The following is a 20,752-nucleotide window of genomic DNA, read 5'->3' as shown; positions in this document are numbered from 1 at the left end:
AACCAGCTGCTCAACTCGCCGGAACCACCTGCCAGACATGCCAGAACCACCTGCCGAGCACGCCGGAGCCACCTGCTGGACTCACCAGAACCACCTGCCTGACAGGCCAAAATCAACAGCTGGCTATGAGAGAACCACCTGGCAGACAATCCGCAATAACCTGCCAGGCATGCAGGAACCACCTCTCAGACGTAAGAGAACCACGTGCCGGACACGCTGGAACCATGTCCTGGACAGACTGGAACCACCTGCCGGACATGCCTGGACCACCTGCCGAGCACGCCGGAACCACCTGCTCGACTCGCAGGACCCATGTGCCAGACACGCCAAAATGAACTGCCGGCTACACCAGAACCACTTACCGGACACTCTGGAATAACCTGCCCGGCATGCCAGAACCACCTCTCAGAAGTGCCAGAAGCACGTGCTGGACATGCCGGAACAACCTATCGGACAGAACGGAACAACCTGCCGGACACACCAAAATCACCTGCGGGCTACGCCAGAACCACTTGGAGGACTCTCCGGGAAAACCTGCCGGGCATGCTGGAACCACCTCTCAGACGTGCCTGAACCACGTGGCGGACACTCCGGAAACGCATGTCGGGCCGGCCGGAACCACCTCTCAGACGTGCCAGAACCTCATGCCGGACACCCCAGAACCACCTGCTGGACAGACCGGAAACACCTGCCGGACACGCCGGAACCACATGTTCGACTCGCTGGAACCACATTCTGGACATGGCAAAATCACCTGCCGCCTATGCCAGAACCGCTTGGCGAACACTCCGGAATCACCTGTCAGGCATGCCGGAACCACCTCTCAGACATGCCAGAACCACATGCCAATGACACCGGAAGCACCTGCCGAGCATGCCGGAAGCACCTGCTCGACTCGCCAGAACCACCTGTCGGACACGCCAAAATCACCTGCCGGCTACGCCACAGCCAGTTGGTGAACACTCCGGAAACACCTGCCGGGCTGGCTGGAACCACCTGCCAGTCACGCCAACATCACCTGCCAGCTACGCCAGAACCACTTGGCGGAGACTCCAGAAACACCTGTTGGGCCAGCCGGAACCACCTCTCAGACGTGCCAGAACCATGTGCCTGAGATGCTGGAACCACACCCCGAACAGACCGAAACCACCTGCCAGACCCAACTGAACCACCTGCCGAGCACGCAGGAACAACCTGCTCGACTCGCCGGAACCACCTGCCGGGCGCAGCGGAAGCACCTGCCGAGCGCGCCGGAGCCACCTGCTCGCCTCGCTTTAACCACCTGCCGGGCCCAGCGGAAGCAGCTGCCGAGCGCGCCGGAGCCACCTGCTCGCCTCGCCGGAACCACCTGCCGGGCGCAGCGGAAGCACCTGCCGGGCGCGCCGGAGCCACCTGCTCGGCTCGCCGGAACCACCTGTCGGGCCCTAACCCTAACCCTAACCCTAACCCTATCCCCAAACCCTAACCCTAACCCTAACCCCTAACCCTCAGCCTAACCCTAAACCCTAACCCAACCGTAACCCTAACCCTAACCCTACCCCTAACCCTAACCCCTAACCCCAAACCCTAAACCCTAACCCTAACCATAACCCTAACCCTATCCCTAACCCTAACCTGACGGACAGGCTGGAACCAGCTGCTCAACTCGCCGGAACCACCTGCCAGACATGCCAGAACCACCTGCCGAGCACGCCGGAGCCACCTGCTGGACTCACCAGAACCACCTGCCTGACAGGCCAAAATCAACAGCTGGCTATGAGAGAACCACCTGGCAGACAATCCGAAATAACCTGCCAGGCATGCAGGCACCACCTCTCAGACGTAAGGGAACCACGTGCCGGACACGCTGGAACCACGTCCTGGACAGACTGGAACCACCTGCCGGACATGCCTGGACCACCTGCCGAGCACGCCGGAACCACCTGCTCGACTCGCAGGACCCATGTGCCAGACACGCCAAAATGAACTGCCGGCTACACCAGAACCACTTACCGGACACTCCGGAATAACCTGCCCGGCATGCCAGAACCACCTCTCAGAAGTGCCAGAAGCACGTGCTGGACATGCCGGAACAACCTATCGGACAGAACGGAACAACCTGCCGGACACACCAAAATCACCTGCGGGCTACGCCAGAACCACTTGGAGGACTCTCCGGGAAAACCTGCCGGGCATGCTGGAACCACCTCTCAGACGTGCCTGAACCACGTGGCGGACACTCCGGAAACGCATGTCGGGCCGGCCGGAACCACCTCTCAGACGTGCCAGAACCTCATGCCGGACACCCCAGAACCACCTGCTGGACAGACCGGAAACACCTGCCGGACACGCCGGAACCACATGTTCGACTCGCTGGAACCACATTCTGGACATGGCAAAATCACCTGCCGCCTATGCCAGAACCGCTTGGCGAACACTCCGGAATCACCTGTCAGGCATGCCGGAACCACCTCTCAGACATGCCAGAACCACATGCCAATGACACCGGAAGCACCTGCCGAGCATGCCGGAAGCACCTGCTCGACTCGCCAGAACCACCAGTCGGACACGCCAAAATCACCTGCCGGCTACGCCACAGCCAGTTGGTGAACACTCCGGAAACACCTGCCGGGCTGGCTGGAACCACCTGCCAGTCACGCCAACATCACCTGCCAGCTACGCCAGAACCACTTGGCGGAGACTCCAGAAACACCTGTTGGGCCAGCCGGAACCACCTCTCAGACGTGCCAGAACCATGTGCCTGAGATGCTGGAACCACACCCCGAACAGACCGAAACCACCTGCCAGACCCAACTGAACCACCTGCCGAGCACGCAGGAACAGCCTGCTCGACTCGCCGGAACCACCTGCCGGGCGCAGCGGAAGCACCTGCCGAGCGCGCCGGAGCCACCTGCTCGCCTCGCTGGAACCACCTGCCGGGCCCAGCGGAAGCACCTGCCGAGCGCGCCGGAGCCACCTGCTCGCCTCGCCGGAACCACCTGCCGGGCGCAGCGGAAGCACCTGCCGGGCGCGCCGGAGCCACCTGCTCGGCTCGCCGGAACCACCTGCCGGGCCCTAACCCTAACCCTAACCCTAACCCTATCCCCAAACCCTAACCCTAACCCTAACCCCTAACCCTAAGCCTAACCCTAAACCCTAACCCAACCGTAACCCTAACCCTAACCCTACCCCTAACCCTAACCCCTAACCCCAAACCCTAAACCCTAACCCTAACCGTAACCCTAACCCTATCCCTAACCCTAACCTGACGGACAGGCTGGAACCAGCTGCTCAACTCGCCGGAACCACCTGCCAGACATGCCAGAACCACCTGCCGAGCACGCCGGAGCCACCTGCTGGACTCACCAGAACCACCTGCCTGACAGACCAAAATCAACAGCTGGCTATGAGAGAACCACCTGGCAGACAATCCGAAATAACCTGCCAGGCATGCAGGCACCACCTCTCAGACGTAAGGGAACCACGTGCCGGACACGCTGGAACCACGTCCTGGACAGACTGGAACCACCTGCCGGACATGCCTGGACCACCTGCCGAGCACGCCGGAACCACCTGCTCGACTCGCAGGACCCATGTGCCAGACACGCCAAAATGAACTGCCGGCTACACCAGAACCACTTACCGGACACTCTGGAATAACCTGCCCGGCATGCCAGAACCACCTCTCAGAAGTGCCAGAAGCACGTGCTGGACATGCCGGAACAACCTATCGGACAGAACGGAACAACCTGCCGGACACACCAAAATCACCTGCGGGCTACGCCAGAACCACTTGGAGGACTCTCCGGGAAAACCTGCCGGGCATGCTGGAACCACCTCTCAGACGTGCCTGAACCACGTGGCGGACACTCCGGAAACGCATGTCGGGCCGGCCGGAACCACCTCTCAGACGTGCCAGAACCTCATGCCGGACACCCCAGAACCACCTGCTGGACAGACCGGAAACACCTGCCGGACACGCCGGAACCACATGTTCGACTCGCTGGAACCACATTCTGGACATGGCAAAATCACCTGCCGCCTATGCCAGAACCGCTTGGCGAACACTCCGGAATCACCTGTCAGGCATGCCGGAACCACCTCTCAGACATGCCAGAACCACATGCCAATGACACCGGAAGCACCTGCCGAGCATGCCGGAAGCACCTGCTCGACTCGCCAGAACCACCTGTCGGACACGCCAAAATCACCTGCCGGCTACGCCACAGCCAGTTGGTGAACACTCCGGAAACACCTGCCGGGCTGGCTGGAACCACCTGCCAGTCACGCCAACATCACCTGCCAGCTACGCCAGAACCACTTGGCGGAGACTCCAGAAACACCTGTTGGGCCAGCCGGAACCACCTCTCAGACGTGCCAGAACCATGTGCCTGAGATGCTGGAACCACACCCCGAACAGACCGAAACCACCTGCCAGACCCAACTGAACCACCTGCCGAGCACGCAGGAACAGCCTGCTCGACTCGCCGGAACCACCTGCCGGGCGCAGCGGAAGCACCTGCCGAGCGCGCCGGAGCCACCTGCTCGCCTCGCTGGAACCACCTGCCGGGCCCAGCGGAAGCACCTGCCGAGCGCGCCGGAGCCACCTGCTCGCCTCGCCGGAACCACCTGCCGGGCGCAGCGGAAGCACCTGCCGGGCGCGCCGGAGCCACCTGCTCGGCTCGCCGGAACCACCTGCCGGGCCCTAACCCTAACCCTAACCCTAACCCTATCCCCAAACCCTAACCCTAACCCTAACCCCTAACCCTAAGCCTAACCCTAAACCCTAACCCAACCGTAACCCTAACCCTAACCCTACCCCTAACCCTAACCCCTAACCCCAAACCCTAAACCCTAACCCTAACCGTAACCCTAACCCTATCCCTAACCCTAACCTGACGGACAGGCTGGAACCAGCTGCTCAACTCGCCGGAACCACCTGCCAGACATGCCAGAACCACCTGCCGAGCACGCCGGAGCCACCTGCTGGACTCACCAGAACCACCTGCCTGACAGGCCAAAATCAACAGCTGGCTATGAGAGAACCACCTGGCAGACAATCCGAAATAACCTGCCAGGCATGCAGGCACCACCTCTCAGACGTAAGGGAACCACGTGCCGGACACGCTGGAACCACGTCCTGGACAGACTGGAACCACCTGCCGGACATGCCTGGACCACCTGCCGAGCACGCCGGAACCACCTGCTCGACTCGCAGGACCCATGTGCCAGACACGCCAAAATGAACTGCCGGCTACACCAGAACCACTTACCGGACACTCTGGAATAACCTGCCCGGCATGCCAGAACCACCTCTCAGAAGTGCCAGAAGCACGTGCTGGACATGCCGGAACAACCTATCGGACAGAACGGAACAACCTGCCGGACACACCAAAATCACCTGCGGGCTACGCCAGAACCACTTGGAGGACTCTCCGGGAAAACCTGCCGGGCATGCTGGAACCACCTCTCAGACGTGCCTGAACCACGTGGCGGACACTCCGGAAACGCATGTCGGGCCGGCCGGAACCACCTCTCAGACGTGCCAGAACCTCATGCCGGACACCCCAGAACCACCTGCTGGACAGACCGGAAACACCTGCCGGACACGCCGGAACCACATGTTCGACTCGCTGGAACCACATTCTGGACATGGCAAAATCACCTGCCGCCTATGCCAGAACCGCTTGGCGAACACTCCGGAATCACCTGTCAGGCATGCCGGAACCACCTCTCAGACATGCCAGAACCACATGCCAATGACACCGGAAGCACCTGCCGAGCATGCCGGAAGCACCTGCTCGACTCGCCAGAACCACCTGTCGGACACGCCAAAATCACCTGCCGGCTACGCCACAGCCAGTTGGTGAACACTCCGGAAACACCTGCCGGGCTGGCTGGAACCACCTGCCAGTCACGCCAACATCACCTGCCAGCTACGCCAGAACCACTTGGCGGAGACTCCAGAAACACCTGTTGGGCCAGCCGGAACCACCTCTCAGACGTGCCAGAACCATGTGCCTGAGATGCTGGAACCACACCCCGAACAGACCGAAACCACCTGCCAGACCCAACTGAACCACCTGCCGAGCACGCAGGAACAGCCTGCTCGACTCGCCGGAACCACCTGCCGGGCGCAGCGGAAGCACCTGCCGAGCGCGCCGGAGCCACCTGCTCGCCTCGCTGGAACCACCTGCCGGGCCCAGCGGAAGCACTTGCCGAGCGCGCCGGAGCCACCTGCTCGCCTCGCCGGAACCACCTGCCGGGCGCAGCGGAAGCACCTGCCGGGCGCGCCGGAGCCACCTGCTCGGCTCGCCGGAACCACCTGTCGGGCCCTAACCCTAACCCTAACCCTAACCCTATCCCCAAACCCTAACCCTAACCCTAACCCCTAACCCTAAGCCTAACCCTAAACCCTAACCCAACCGTAACCCTAACCCTAACCCTACCCCTAACCCTAACCCCTCACCCCAAACCCTAAACCCTAACCCTAACCGTAACCCTAACCCTATCCCTAACCCTAACCTGACGGACAGGCTGGAACCAGCTGCTCAACTCGCCGGAACCACCTGCCAGACATGCCAGAACCACCTGCCGAGCACGCCGGAGCCACCTGCTGGACTCACCAGAACCACCTGCCTGACAGGCCAAAATCAACAGCTGGCTATGAGAGAACCACCTGGCAGACAATCCGCAATAACCTGCCAGGCATGCAGGCACCACCTCTCAGACGTAAGGGAACCACGTGCCGGACACGCTGGAACCACGTCCTGGACAGACTGGAACCACCTGCCGGACATGCCTGGACCACCTGCCGAGCACGCCGGAACCACCTGCTCGACTCGCAGGACCCATGTGCCAGACACGCCAAAATGAACTGCCGGCTACACCAGAACCACTTACCGGACACTCCGGAATAACCTGCCCGGCATGCCAGAACCACCTCTCAGAAGTGCCAGAAGCACGTGCTGGACATGCCGGAACAACCTATCGGACAGAACGGAACAACCTGCCGGACACACCAAAATCACCTGCGGGCTACGCCAGAACCACTTGGAGGACTCTCCGGGAAAACCTGCCGGGCATGCTGGAACCACCTCTCAGACGTGCCTGAACCACGTGGCGGACACTCCGGAAACGCATGTCGGGCCGGCCGGACCACCTCTCAGACGTGCCAGAACCATGTGCCTGAGATGCTGGAACCACACCCCGAACAGACCGAAACCACCTGCCAGACCCAACTGAACCACCTGCCGAGCACGCAGGAACAACCTGCTCGACTCGCCGGAACCACCTGCCGGGCGCAGCGGAAGCACCTGCCGAGCGCGCCGGAGCCACCTGCTCGCCTCGCTGGAACCACCTGACGGGCCCAGCGGAAGCACCTGCCAAGCGCGCCGGAGCCACCTGCTCGACTCGCCGGAACCACCTGCCGGGCGCAGCGGAAGCAGCTGCCGGGAGCGCCGGAGCCACCTGCTCGCCTCACCGGAACCACCTGCCGGGCCCAGCGGAAGCACTTGCCGAGCGCGCCGGAGCCACCTGCTCGCCTCGCCGGACCCACCTGCCGGGCCCAGCGGAAGCACCTGCCGGGCGCGCCGGAGCCACCTGCTCGGCTCGCCGGAACCACCTGCCTGGCCCTAACCCTAACCCTAACCCTAACCCTATCCCCAAACCCTAACCCTAACCCTAACCCCTAACCCTAAGCCTAACCGTAAACCCTAACCCAACCGTAACCCTAACCCTAACACTACCCCTAACCCTAACCCCTAACCCCAAACCCTAAACCCTAACCCTAACCGTAACCCTAACCCTATCCCTAACCCTAACCTGACGGACAGGCTGGAACCAGCTGCTCAACTCGCCGGAACCACCTGCCAGACATGCCAGAACCACCTGCCGGGCACGCCGGAGCCACCTGCTGGACTCACCAGAACCACCTGCCTGACAGGCCAAAATCAACAGCTGGCTATGAGAGAACCACCTGGCAGACAATCCGCAATAACCTGCCAGGCATGCAGGAACCACCTCTGAGACGTAAGAGAACCACGTGCCGGACACGCTGGAACCACGTCCTGGACAGACTGGAACCACCTGCCAGACATGCCTGGACCACCTGCCGAGCACGCCGGAACCACCTGCTCGACTCGCAGGACCCATGTGCCAGACACGCCAAAATGAACTGCCGGCTACACCAGAACCACTTACCGGACACTCCGGAATAACCTGCCCGGCATGCCAGAACCACCTCTCAGAAGTGCCAGAAGCACGTGCTGGACATGCCGGAACAACCTATCGGACAGAACGGAACAACCTGCCGGACACACCAAAATCACCTGCGGGCTACGCCAGAACCACTTGGAGGACTCTCCGGGAAAACCTGCCGGGCATGCTGGAACCACCTCTCAGACGTGCCTGAACCACGTGGCGGACACTCCGGAAACGCATGTCGGGCCGGCCGGAACCACCTCTCAGACGTGCCAGAACCTCATGCCGGACACCCCAGAACCACCTGCTGGACAGACCGGAAACACCTGCCGGACACGCCGGAACCACATGTTCGACTCGCTGGAACCACATTCTGGACATGGCAAAATCACCTGCCGCCTATGCCAGAACCGCTTGGCGAACACTCCAGAATCACCTGTCAGGCATGCCGGAACCACCTCTCAGACATGCCAGAACCACATGCCAATGACACCGGAAGCACCTGCCGAGCATGCCGGAAGCACCTGCTCGACTCGCCAGAACCACCTGTCGGACACGCCAAAATCACCTGCCGGCTACGCCACAGCCAGTTGGTGAACACTCCGGAAACACCTGCCGGGCTGGCTGGAACCACCTGCCAGTCACGCCAACATCACCTGCCAGCTACGCCAGAACCACTTGGCGGAGACTCCAGAAACACCTGTTGGGCCAGCCGGAACCACCTCTCAGACGTGCCAGAACCATGTGCCTGAGATGCTGGAACCACACCCCGAACAGACCGAAACCACCTGCCAGACCCAACTGAACCACCTGCCGAGCACGCAGGAACAGCCTGCTCGACTCGCCGGAACCACCTGCCGGGCGCAGCGGAAGCACCTGCCGAGCGCGCCGGAGCCACCTGCTCGCCTCGCTGGAACCACCTGCCGGGCCCAGCGGAAGCACCTGCCGAGCGCGCCGGAGCCACCTGCTCGCCTCGCCGGAACCACCTGCCGGGCGCAGCGGAAGCACCTGCCGGGCGCGCCGGAGCCACCTGCTCGGCTCGCCGGAACCAACTGCCGGGCCCTAACCCTAACCCTAACCCTAACCCTATCCCCAAACCCTAACCCTAACCCTAACCCCTAACCCTAAGCCTAACCCTAAACCCTAACCCAACCCTAACCCTAACCCTAACCCTACCCCTAACCCTAACCCCTCACCCCAAACCCTAAACCCTAACCCTAACCGTAACCCTAACCCTATCCCTAACCCTAACCTGACGGACAGGCTGGAACCAGCTGCTCAACTCGCCGGAACCACCTGCCAGACATGCCAGAACCACCTGCCGAGCACGCCGGAGCCACCTGCTGGACTCACCAGAACCACCTGCCTGACAGGCCAAAATCAACAGCTGGCTATGAGAGAACCACCTGGCAGACAATCCGCAATAACCTGCCAGGCATGCAGGAACCACCTCTCAGACGTAAGAGAACCACGTGCCGGACACGCTGGAACCACGTCCTGGACAGACTGGAACCACCTGCCGGACATGCCTGGACCACCTGCCGAGCACGCCGGAACCACCTGCTCGACTCGCAGGACCCATGTGCCAGACACGCCAAAATGAACTGCCGGCTACACCAGAACCACTTACCGGACACTCCGGAATAACCTGCCCGGCATGCCAGAACCACCTCTCAGAAGTGCCAGAAGCACGTGCTGGACATGCCGGAACAACCTATCGGACAGAACGGAACAACCTGCCGGACACACCAAAATCACCTGCGGGCTACGCCAGAACCACTTGGAGGACTCTCCGGGAAAACCTGCCGGGCATGCTGGAACCACCTCTCAGACGTGCCTGAACCACGTGGCGGACACTCCGGAAACGCATGTCGGGCCGGCCGGAACCACCTCTCAGACGTGCCAGAACCTCATGCCGGACACCCCAGAACCACCTGCTGGACAGACCGGAAACACCTGCCGGACACGCCGGAACCACATGTTCGACTCGCTGGAACCACATTCTGGACATGGCAAAATCACCTGCCGCCTATGCCAGAACCACTTGGCGAACACTCCGGAATCACCTGTCAGGCATGCCGGAACCACCTCTCAGACATGCCAGAACCACATGCCAATGACACCGGAAGCACCTGCCGAGCATGCCGGAAGCACCTGCTCGACTCGCCAGAACCACCTGTCGGACACGCCAAAATCACCTGCCGGCTACGCCACAGCCAGTTGGTGAATACTCCGGAAACACCTGCCGGGCTGGCTGGAACCACCTGCCAGTCACGCCAACATCACCTGCCAGCTACGCCAGAACCACTTGGCGGAGACTCCAGAAACACCTGTTGGGCCAGCCGGAACCACCTCTCAGACGTGCCAGAACCATGTGCCTGAGATGCTGGAACCACACCCCGAACAGACCGAAACCACCTGCCAGACCCAACTGAACCACCTGCCGAGCACGCAGGAACAACCTGCTCGACTCGCCGGAACCACCTGCCGGGCGCAGCGGAAGCACCTGCCGAGCGCGCCGGAGCCACCTGCTCGCCTCGCTGGACCCACCTGCCGGGCCCAGCGGAAGCACCTGCCGAGCGCGCCGGAGCCACCTGCTCGCCTCGCCGGAACCACCTGCCGGGCGCAGCGGAAGCACCTGCCGGGCGCGCCGGAGCCACCTGCTCGGCTCGCCGGAACCACCTGCCGGGCCCTAACCCTAACCCTAACCCTAACCCTATCCCCAAACCCTAACCCTAACCCTAACCCCTAACCCTAAGCCTAACCCTAAACCCTAACCCAACCGTAACCCTAACCCTAACCCTACCCCTAACCCTAACCCCTCACCCCAAACCCTAAACCCTAACCCTAACCGTAACCCTAACCCTATCCCTAACCCTAACCTGACGGACAGGCTGGAACCAGCTGCTCAACTCGCCGGAACCACCTGCCACACATGCCAGAACCACCTGCCGAGCACGCCGGAGCCACCTGCTGGACTCACCAGAACCACCTGCCTGACAGGCCAAAATCAACAGCTGGCTATGAGAGAACCACCTGGCAGACAATCCGCAATAACCTGCCAGGCATGCAGGAACCACCTCTGAGACGTAAGAGAACCACGTGCCGGACACGCTGGAACCACGTCCTGGACAGACTGGAACCACCTGCCGGACATGCCTGGACCACCTGCCGAGCACGCCGGAACCACCTGCTCGACTCGCAGGACCCATGTGCCAGACACGCCAAAATGAACTGCCGGCTACACCAGAACCACTTACCGGACACTCCGGAATAACCTGCCCGGCATGCCAGAACCACCTCTCAGAAGTGCCAGAAGCACGTGCTGGACATGCCGGAACAACCTATCGGACAGAACGGAACAACCTGCCGGACACACCAAAATCACCTGCGGGCTACGCCAGAACCACTTGGAGGACTCTCCGGGAAAACCTGCCGGGCATGCTGGAACCACCTCTCAGACGTGCCTGAACCACGTGGCGGACACTCCGGAAACGCATGTCGGGCCGGCCGGAACCACCTCTCAAACGTGCCAGAACCTCATGCCGGACACCCCAGAACCACCTGCTGGACAGACCGGAAACACCTGCTGGACACGCCGGAACCACATGTTCGACTCGCTGGAACCACATTCTGGACATGGCAAAATCACCTGCCGCCTATGCCAGAACCACTTGGCGAACACTCCGGAATCACCTGTCAGGCATGCCGGAACCACCTCTCAGACATGCCAGAACCACATGCCAATGACACCGGAAGCACCTGCCGAGCATGCCGGAAGCACCTTCTCGACTCGCCAGAATCTCCTGTCAGACACGCCAAAATCACCTGCCGGCTACGCCACAGCCAGTTGGTGAACACTCCGGAAACACCTGCCGGGCTGGCTGGAACCACCTGCCAGTCACGCCAACATCACCTGCCAGCTACGCCAGAACCACTTGGCGGAGACTCCAGAAACACCTGTTGGGCCAGCCGGAACCACCTCTCAGACGTGCCAGAACCATGTGCCTGAGATGCTGGAACCACACCCCGAACAGACCGAAACCACCTGCCAGACCCAACTGAACCACCTGCCGAGCACGCAGGAACAACCTGCTCGACTCGCCGGAACCACCTGCCGGGCCCAGCGGAAGCACCTGCCGAGCGCGCCGGAGCCACCTGCTCGACTCGCCGGAACCACCTGCCGGGCGCAGCGGAAGCAGCTGCCGGGAGCACCGGAGCCACCTGCTCGCCTCACCGGAACCACCTGCCGGGCCCAGCGGAAGCACTTGCCGAGCGCGCCGGAGCCACCTGCTCGCCTCGCCGGAACCACCTGCCGGGCCCAGCGGAAGCACTTGCCGAGCGCGCCGGAGCCACCTGCTCGCCTGGCCGGAACCACCTGCCGGGCGCAGCGGAAGCACCTGCCAGGCGCGCCGGAGCCACCTGCTCGGCTCGCCGGAACCACCTGCCGGGCCCTAACCCTAACCCTAACCCTAACCCTATCCCCAAACCCTAACCCTAACCCTAACCCCTAACCCTAGGCCTAACCCTAAACCCTAACCCAACCGTAACCCTAACCCTAACCCTACCCCTAACCCTAACCCCTAACCCCAAACCCTAAACCCTAACCCTAACCGTAACCCTAACACTATCCCTAACCCTAACCTGACGGACAGGCTGGAACCAGCTGCTCAACTCGCCGGAACCACCTGCCAGACATGCCAGAACCACCTGCCGAGCACGCCGGAGCCACCTGCTGGACTCACCAGAACCACCCGCCTGACAGGCCAAAATCAACAGCTGGCTATGAGAGAACCACCTGGCAGACAATCCGCAATAACCTGCCAGGCATGCAGGAACCACCTCTCAGACGTAAGAGAACCACGTGCCGGACACGCTGGAACCACGTCCTGGACAGACTGGAACCACCTGCCGGACATGCCTGGACCACCTGCCGAGCACGCCGGAACCACCTGCTCGACTCGCAGGACCCATGTGCCAGACACGCCAAAATGAACTGCCGGCTACACCAGAACCACTTACCGGACACTCCGGAATAACCTGCCCGGCATGCCAGAACCACCTCTCAGAAGTGCCAGAAGCACGTGCTGGACATGCCGGAACAACCTATCGGACAGAAAGGAACAACCTGCCGGACACACCAAAATCACCTGCGGGCTACGCCAGAACCACTTGGAGGACTCTCCGGGAAAACCTGCCGGGCATGCTGGAACCACCTCTCAGACGTGCCTGAACCACGTGGCGGACACTCCGCAAACGCATGTCGGGCCGGCCGGAACCACCTCTCAGACGTGCCAGAACCTCATGCCGGACACCCCAGAACCACCTGCTGGACAGACCGGAAACACCTGCCGGACACGCCGGAACCACATGTTCGACTCGCTGGAACCACATTCTGGACATGGCAAAATCACCTGCCGCCTATGCCAGAACCGCTTGGCGAACACTCCGGAATCACCTGTCAGGCATGCCGGAACCACCTCTCAGACCTGCCAGAACCACATGCCAATGACACCGGAAGCACCTGCCGAGCATGCCGGAAGCACCTGCTCGACTCGCCAGAACCACCTGTCGGACACGCCAAAATCACCTGCCGGCTACGCCACAGCCAGTTGGTGAACACTCCGGAAACACCTGCCGGGCTGGCTGGAACCACCTGCCAGCTACGCCAGAACCACTTGGCGGAGACTCCAGAAACACCTGTTGGGCCAGCCGGAACCACCTCTCAGACGTGCCAGAACCATGTGCCTGAGATGCTGGAACCACACCCCAAACAGACCGAAACCACCTGCCAGACCCAACTGAACCACGTGCCGAGCACGCAGGAACAACCTGCTCGCCTCGCCGGAACCACCTGCCGGGCGCAGCGGAAGCACCTGCCGAGCGCGCCGGAGCCACCTGCTCGCCTCGCCGGAACCACCTGCCGGGCCCAGCGGAAGCACGTGCCGAGCGCGCCGGAGCCACCTGCTCGCCTCACCGGAACCACCTGCCGGGCCCAGCGGAAGCACCTGCCGAGCGCGCCGGAGCCACCTGCTCGCCTCGCCGGAACCACGTGCCGGGCCCTAACCCTAACCCTAACCCTAACCCTATCCCCAAACCCTAACCCTAACCCTAACCCCTAACCCTAAGCCTAACCCTAAACCCTAACCCAACCGTAACCCTAACCCTAACCCTACCCCTAACCCTAACCCCTAACCCCAAACCCTAAACCCTAACCCTAACCGTAACCCTAACCCTATCCCTAACCCTAACCTGACGGACAGGCTGGAACCAGCTGCTCAACTCGCCGGAACCACCTGCCAGACATGCCAGAACCACCTGCCGAGCACGCCGGAGCCACCTGCTGGACTCACCAGAACCACCCGCCTGACAGGCCAAAATCAACAGCTGGCTATGAGAGAACCACCTGGCAGACAATCCGCAATAACCTGCCAGGCATGCAGGAACCACCTCTCAGACGTAAGAGAACCACGTGCCGGACACGCTGGAACCACGTCCTGGACAGACTGGAACCACCTGCCGGACATGCCTGGACCACCTGCCGAGCACGCCGGAACCACCTGCTCGACTCGCAGGACCCATGTGCCAGACACGCCAAAATGAACTGCCGGCTACACCAGAACCACTTACCGGACACTCCGGAATAACCTGCCCGGCATGCCAGAACCACCTCTCAGAAGTGCCAGAAGCACGTGCTGGACATGCCGGAACAACCTATCGGACAGAAAGGAACAACCTGCCGGACACACCAAAATCACCTGCGGGCTACGCCAGAACCACTTGGAGGACTCTCCGGGAAAACCTGCCGGGCATGCTGGAACCACCTCTCAGACGTGCCTGAACCACGTGGCGGACACTCCGGAAACGCATGTCGGGCCGGCCGGAACCACCTCTCAGACGTGCCAGAACCTCATGCCGGACACCCCAGAACCACCTGCTGGACAGACCGGAAACACCTGCCGGACACGCCGGAACCACATGTTCGACTCGCTGGAACCACATTCTGGACATGGCAAAATCACCTGCCGCCTATGCCAGAACCGCTTGGCGAACACTCCGGAATCACCTGTCAGGCATGCCGGAACCACCTCTCAGACCTGCCAGAACCACATGCCAATGACACCGGAAGCACCTGCCGAGCATGCCGGAAGCACCTGCTCGACTCGCCAGAACCACCTGTCGGACACGCCAAAATCACCTGCCGGCTACGCCACAGCCAGTTGGTGAACACTCCGGAAACACCTGCCGGGCTGGCTGGAACCACCTGCCAGCTACGCCAGAACCACTTGGCGGAGACTCCAGAAACACCTGTTGGGCCAGCCGGAACCACCTCTCAGACGTGCCAGAACCATGTGCCTGAGATGCTGGAACCACACCCCGAACAGACCGAAACCACCTGCCAGACCCAACTGAACCACGTGCCGAGCACGCAGGAACAACCTGCTCGCCTCGCCGGAACCACCTGCCGGGCGCAGCGGAAGCACCTGCCGAGCGCGCCGGAGCCACCTGCTCGCCTCGCCGGAACCACCTGCCGGGCCCAGCGGAAGCACGTGCCGAGCGCGCCGGAGCCACCTGCTCGCCTCGCCGGAACCACCTGCCGGGCCCAGCGGAAGCACCTGCCGAGCGCGCCGGAGCCACCTGCTCGCCTCGCCGGAACCACGTGCCGGGCCCTAACCCTAACCCTAACCCTAACCCTATCCCCAAACCCTAACCCTAACCCTAACCCCTAACCCTAAGCCTAACCCTAAACCCTAACCCAACCGTAACCCTAACCCTAACCCTACCCCTAACCCTAAACCCTAACCCTAACCGTAACCCTAACCCTATCCCTAACCCTAACCTGACGGACAGGCTGGAACCAGCTGCTCAACTCGCCGGAACCACCTGCCAGACATGCCAGAACCACCTGCCGAGCACGCCGGAGCCACCTGCTGGACTCACCAGAACCACCCGCCTGACAGGCCAAAATCAACAGCTGGCTATGAGAGAACCACCTGGCAGACAATCCGCAATAACCTGCCAGGCATGCAGGAACCACCTCTCAGACGTAAGAGAACCACGTGCCGGACACGCTGGAACCACGTCCTGGACAGACTGGAACCACCTGCCGGACATGCCTGGACCACCTGCCGAGCACGCCGGAACCACCTGCTCGACTCGCAGGACCCATGTGCCAGACACGCCAAAATGAACTGCCGGCTACACCAGAACCACTTACCGGACACTCCGGAATAACCTGCCCGGCATGCCAGAACCACCTCTCAGAAGTGCCAGAAGCACGTGCTGGACATGCCGGAACAACCTATCGGACAGAAAGGAACAACCTGCCGGACACACCAAAATCACCTGCGGGCTACGCCAGAACCACTTGGAGGACTCTCCGGGAAAACCTGCCGGGCATGCTGGAACCACCTCTCAGACGTGCCTGAACCACGTGGCGGACACTCCGCAAACGCATGTCGGGCCGGCCGGAACCACCTGTCAGACGTGCCAGAACCTCATGCCGGACACCCCAGAACCACCTGCTGGACAGACCGGAAACACCTGCCGGACACGCCGGAACCACATGTTCGACTCGCTGGAACCACATTCTGGACATGGCAAAATCACCTGCCGCCTATGCCAGAACCGCTTGGCGAACACTCCGGAATCACCTGTCAGGCATGCCGGAACCACCTCTCAGACCTGCCAGAACCACATGCCAATGACACCGGAAGCACCTGCCGAGCATGCCGGAAGCACCTGCTCGACTCGCCAGAACCACCTGTCGGACACGCCAAAATCACCTGCCGGCTACGCCACAGCCAGTTGGTGAACACTCCGGAAACACCTGCCGGGCTGGCTGGAACCACCTGCCAGCTACGCCAGAACCACTTGGCGGAGACTCCAGAAACACCTGTTGGGCCAGCCGGAACCACCTCTCAGACGTGCCAGAACCATGTGCCTGAGATGCTGGAACCACACCCCGAACAGACCGAAACCACCTGCCAGACCCAACTGAACCACGTGCCGAGCACGCAGGAACAACCTGCTCGCCTCGCCGGAACCACCTGCCGGGCGCAGCGGAAGCACCTGCCGAGCGCGCCGGAGCCACCTGCTCGCCTCGCCGGAACCACCTGCCAGGCCCAGCGGAAGCACGTGCCGAGCGCGCCGGAGCCACCTGCTCGCCTCGCCGGAACCACCTGCCGGGCCCAGCGGAAGCACGTGCCGAGCGCGCCGGAGCCACCTGCTCGCCTCGCCGGAACCACGTGCCGGGCCCTAACCCTAACCCTAACCCTAACCCTATCCCCAAACCCTAACCCTAACCCTAACCCCTAACCCTAAGCCTAACCCTAAACCCTAACCCAACCGTAACCCTAACCCTAACCCTACCCCTAACCCTAACCCCTAACCCCAAACCCTAAACCCTAACCCTAACCGTAACCCTAACCCTATCCCTAACCCTAACCTGACGGACAGGCTGGAACCAGCTGCTCAACTCGCCGGAACCACCTGCCAGACATGCCAGAACCACCTGCCGAGCACGCCGGAGCCACCTGCTGGACTCACCAGAACCACCCGCCTGACAGGCCAAAATCAACAGCTGGCTATGAGAGAACCACCTGGCAGACAATCCGCAATAACCTGCCAGGCATGCAGGAACCACCTCTCAGACGTAAGAGAACCACGTGCCGGACACGCTGGAACCACGTCCTGGACAGACTGGAACCACCTGCCGGACATGCCTGGACCACCTGCCGAGCACGCCGGAACCACCTGCTCGACTCGCAGGACCCATGTGCCAGACACGCCAAAATGAACTGCCGGCTACACCAGAACCACTTACCGGACACTCCGGAATAACCTGCCCGGCATGCCAGAACCACCTCTCAGAAGTGCCAGAAGCACGTGCTGGACATGCCGGAACAACCTATCGGACAGAAAGGAACAACCTGCCGGACACACCAAAATCACCTGCGGGCTACGCCAGAACCACTTGGAGGACTCTCCGGGAAAACCTGCCGGGCATGCTGGAACCACCTCTCAGACGTGCCTGAACCACGTGGCGGACACTCCGCAAACGCATGTCGGGCCGGCCGGAACCACCTCTCAGACGTGCCAGAACCTCATGCCGGACACCCCAGAACCACCTGCTGGACAGACCGGAAACACCTGCCGGACACGCCGGAACCACATGTTCGACTCGCTGGAACCACATTCTGGACATGGCAAAATCACCTGCCGCCTATGCCAGAACCGCTTGGCGAACACTCCGGAATCACCTGTCAGGCATGCCGGAACCACCTCTCAGACCTGCCAGAACCACATGCCAATGACACCGGAAGCACCTGCCGAGCATGCCGGAAGCACCTGCTCGACTCGCCAGAACCACCTGTCGGACACGCCAAAATCACCTGCCGGCTACGCCACAGCCAGTTGGTGAACACTCCGGAAACACCTGCCGGGCTGGCTGGAACCACCTGCCAGCTACGCCAGAACCACTTGGCGGAGACTCCAGAAACACCTGTTGGGCCAGCCGGAACCACCTCTCAGACGTGCCAGAACCATGTGCCTGAGATGCTGGAACCACACCCCGAACAGACCGAAACCACCTGCCAGACCCAACTGAACCACGTGCCGAGCACGCAGGAACAACCTGCTCGCCTCGCCGGAACCACCTGCCGGGCGCAGCGGAAGCACCTGCCGAGCGCGCCGGAGCCACCTGCTCGCCTCGCCGGAACCACCTGCCGGGCCCAGCGGAAGCACGTGCCGAGCGCGCCGGAGCCACCTGCTCGCCTCGCCGGAACCACCTGCCGGGCCCAGCGGAAGCACCTGCCGAGCGCGCCGGAGCCACCTGCTCGCCTCGCCAGAACCACGTGCCGGGCCCTAACCCTAACCCTAACCCTAACCCTATCCCCAAACCCTAACCCTAACCCTAACCCCTAACCCTAAGCCTAACCCTAAACCCTAACCCAACCGTAACCCTAACCCTAACCCTACCCCTAACCCTAACCCCTAACCCCAAACCCTAAACCCTAACCCTAACCGTAACCCTAACCCTATCCCTAACCCTAACCTGACGGACAGGCTGGAACCAGCTGCTCAACTCGCCGGAACCACCTGCCAGACATGCCAGAACCACCTGCCGAGCACGCCGGAGCCACCTGCTGGACTCACCAGAACCACCCGCCTGACAGGCCAAAATCAACAGCTGGCTATGAGAGAACCACCTGGCAGACAATCCGCAATAACCTGCCAGGCATGCAGGAACCACCTCTCAGACGTAAGAGAACCACGTGCCGGACACGCTGGAACCACGTCCTGGACAGACTGGAACCACCTGCCGGACATGCCTGGACCACCTGCCGAGCACGCCGGAACCACCTGCTCGACTCGCAGGACCCATGTGCCAGACACGCCAAAATGAACTGCCGGCTACACCAGAACCACTTACCGGACACTCCGGAATAACCTGCCCGGCATGCCAGAACCACCTCTCAGAAGTGCCAGAAGCACGTGCTGGACATGCCGGAACAACCTATCGGACAGAAAGGAACAACCTGCCGGACACACCAAAATCACCTGCGGGCTACGCCAGAACCACTTGGAGGACTCTCCGGGAAAACCTGCCGGGCATGCTGGAACCACCTCTCAGACGTGCCTGAACCACGTGGCGGACACTCCGCAAACGCATGTCGGGCCGGCCGGAACCACCTCTCAGACGTGCCAGAACCTCATGCCGGACACCCCAGAACCACCTGCTGGACAGACCGGAAACACCTGCCGGACACGCCGGAACCACATGTTCGACTCGCTGGAACCACATTCTGGACATGGCAAAATCACCTGCCGCCTATGCCAGAACCGCTTGGCGAACACTCCGGAATCACCTGTCAGGCATGCCGGAACCACCTCTCAGACCTGCCAGAACCACATGCCAATGACACCGGAAGCACCTGCCGAGCATGCCGGAAGCACCTGCTCGACTCGCCAGAACCACCTGTCGGACACGCCAAAATCACCTGCCGGCTACGCCACAGCCAGTTGGTGAACACTCCGGAAACACCTGCCGGGCTGGCTGGAACCACCTGCCAGCTACGCCAGAACCACTTGGCGGAGACTCCAGAAACACCTGTTGGGCCAGCCGGAACCACCTCTCAGACGTGCCAGAACCATGTGCCTGAGATGCTGGAACCACACCCCGAACAGACCGAAACCACCTGCCAGACCCAACTGAACCACGTGCCGAGCACGCAGGAACAACCTGCTCGCCTCGCCGGAACCACCTGCCGGGCGCAGCGGAAGCACCTGCCGAGCGCGCCGGAGCCACCTGCTCGCCTCGCCGGAACCACCTGCCGGGCCCAGCGGAAGCACGTGCCGAGCGCGCCGGAGCCACCTGCTCGCCTCGCCGGAACCACCTGCCGGGCCCAGCGGAAGCACCTGCCGAGCGCGCCGGAGCCACCTGCTCGCCTCGCCGGAACCACGTGCCGGGCCCTAACCCTAACCCTAACCCTAACCCTATCCCCAAACCCTAACCCTAACCCTAACCCCTAACCCTAAGCCTAACCCGAAACCCTAACCCAACCGTAAC

The sequence above is a fragment of the Equus asinus genome, chromosome 30 (assembly GCF_041296235.1).
Source record: "Equus asinus isolate D_3611 breed Donkey chromosome 30, EquAss-T2T_v2, whole genome shotgun sequence".
NCBI classification, from domain to species: domain Eukaryota; kingdom Metazoa; phylum Chordata; class Mammalia; order Perissodactyla; family Equidae; genus Equus; species Equus asinus.
Note: the sequence above shows the minus strand (reverse complement) of the source record.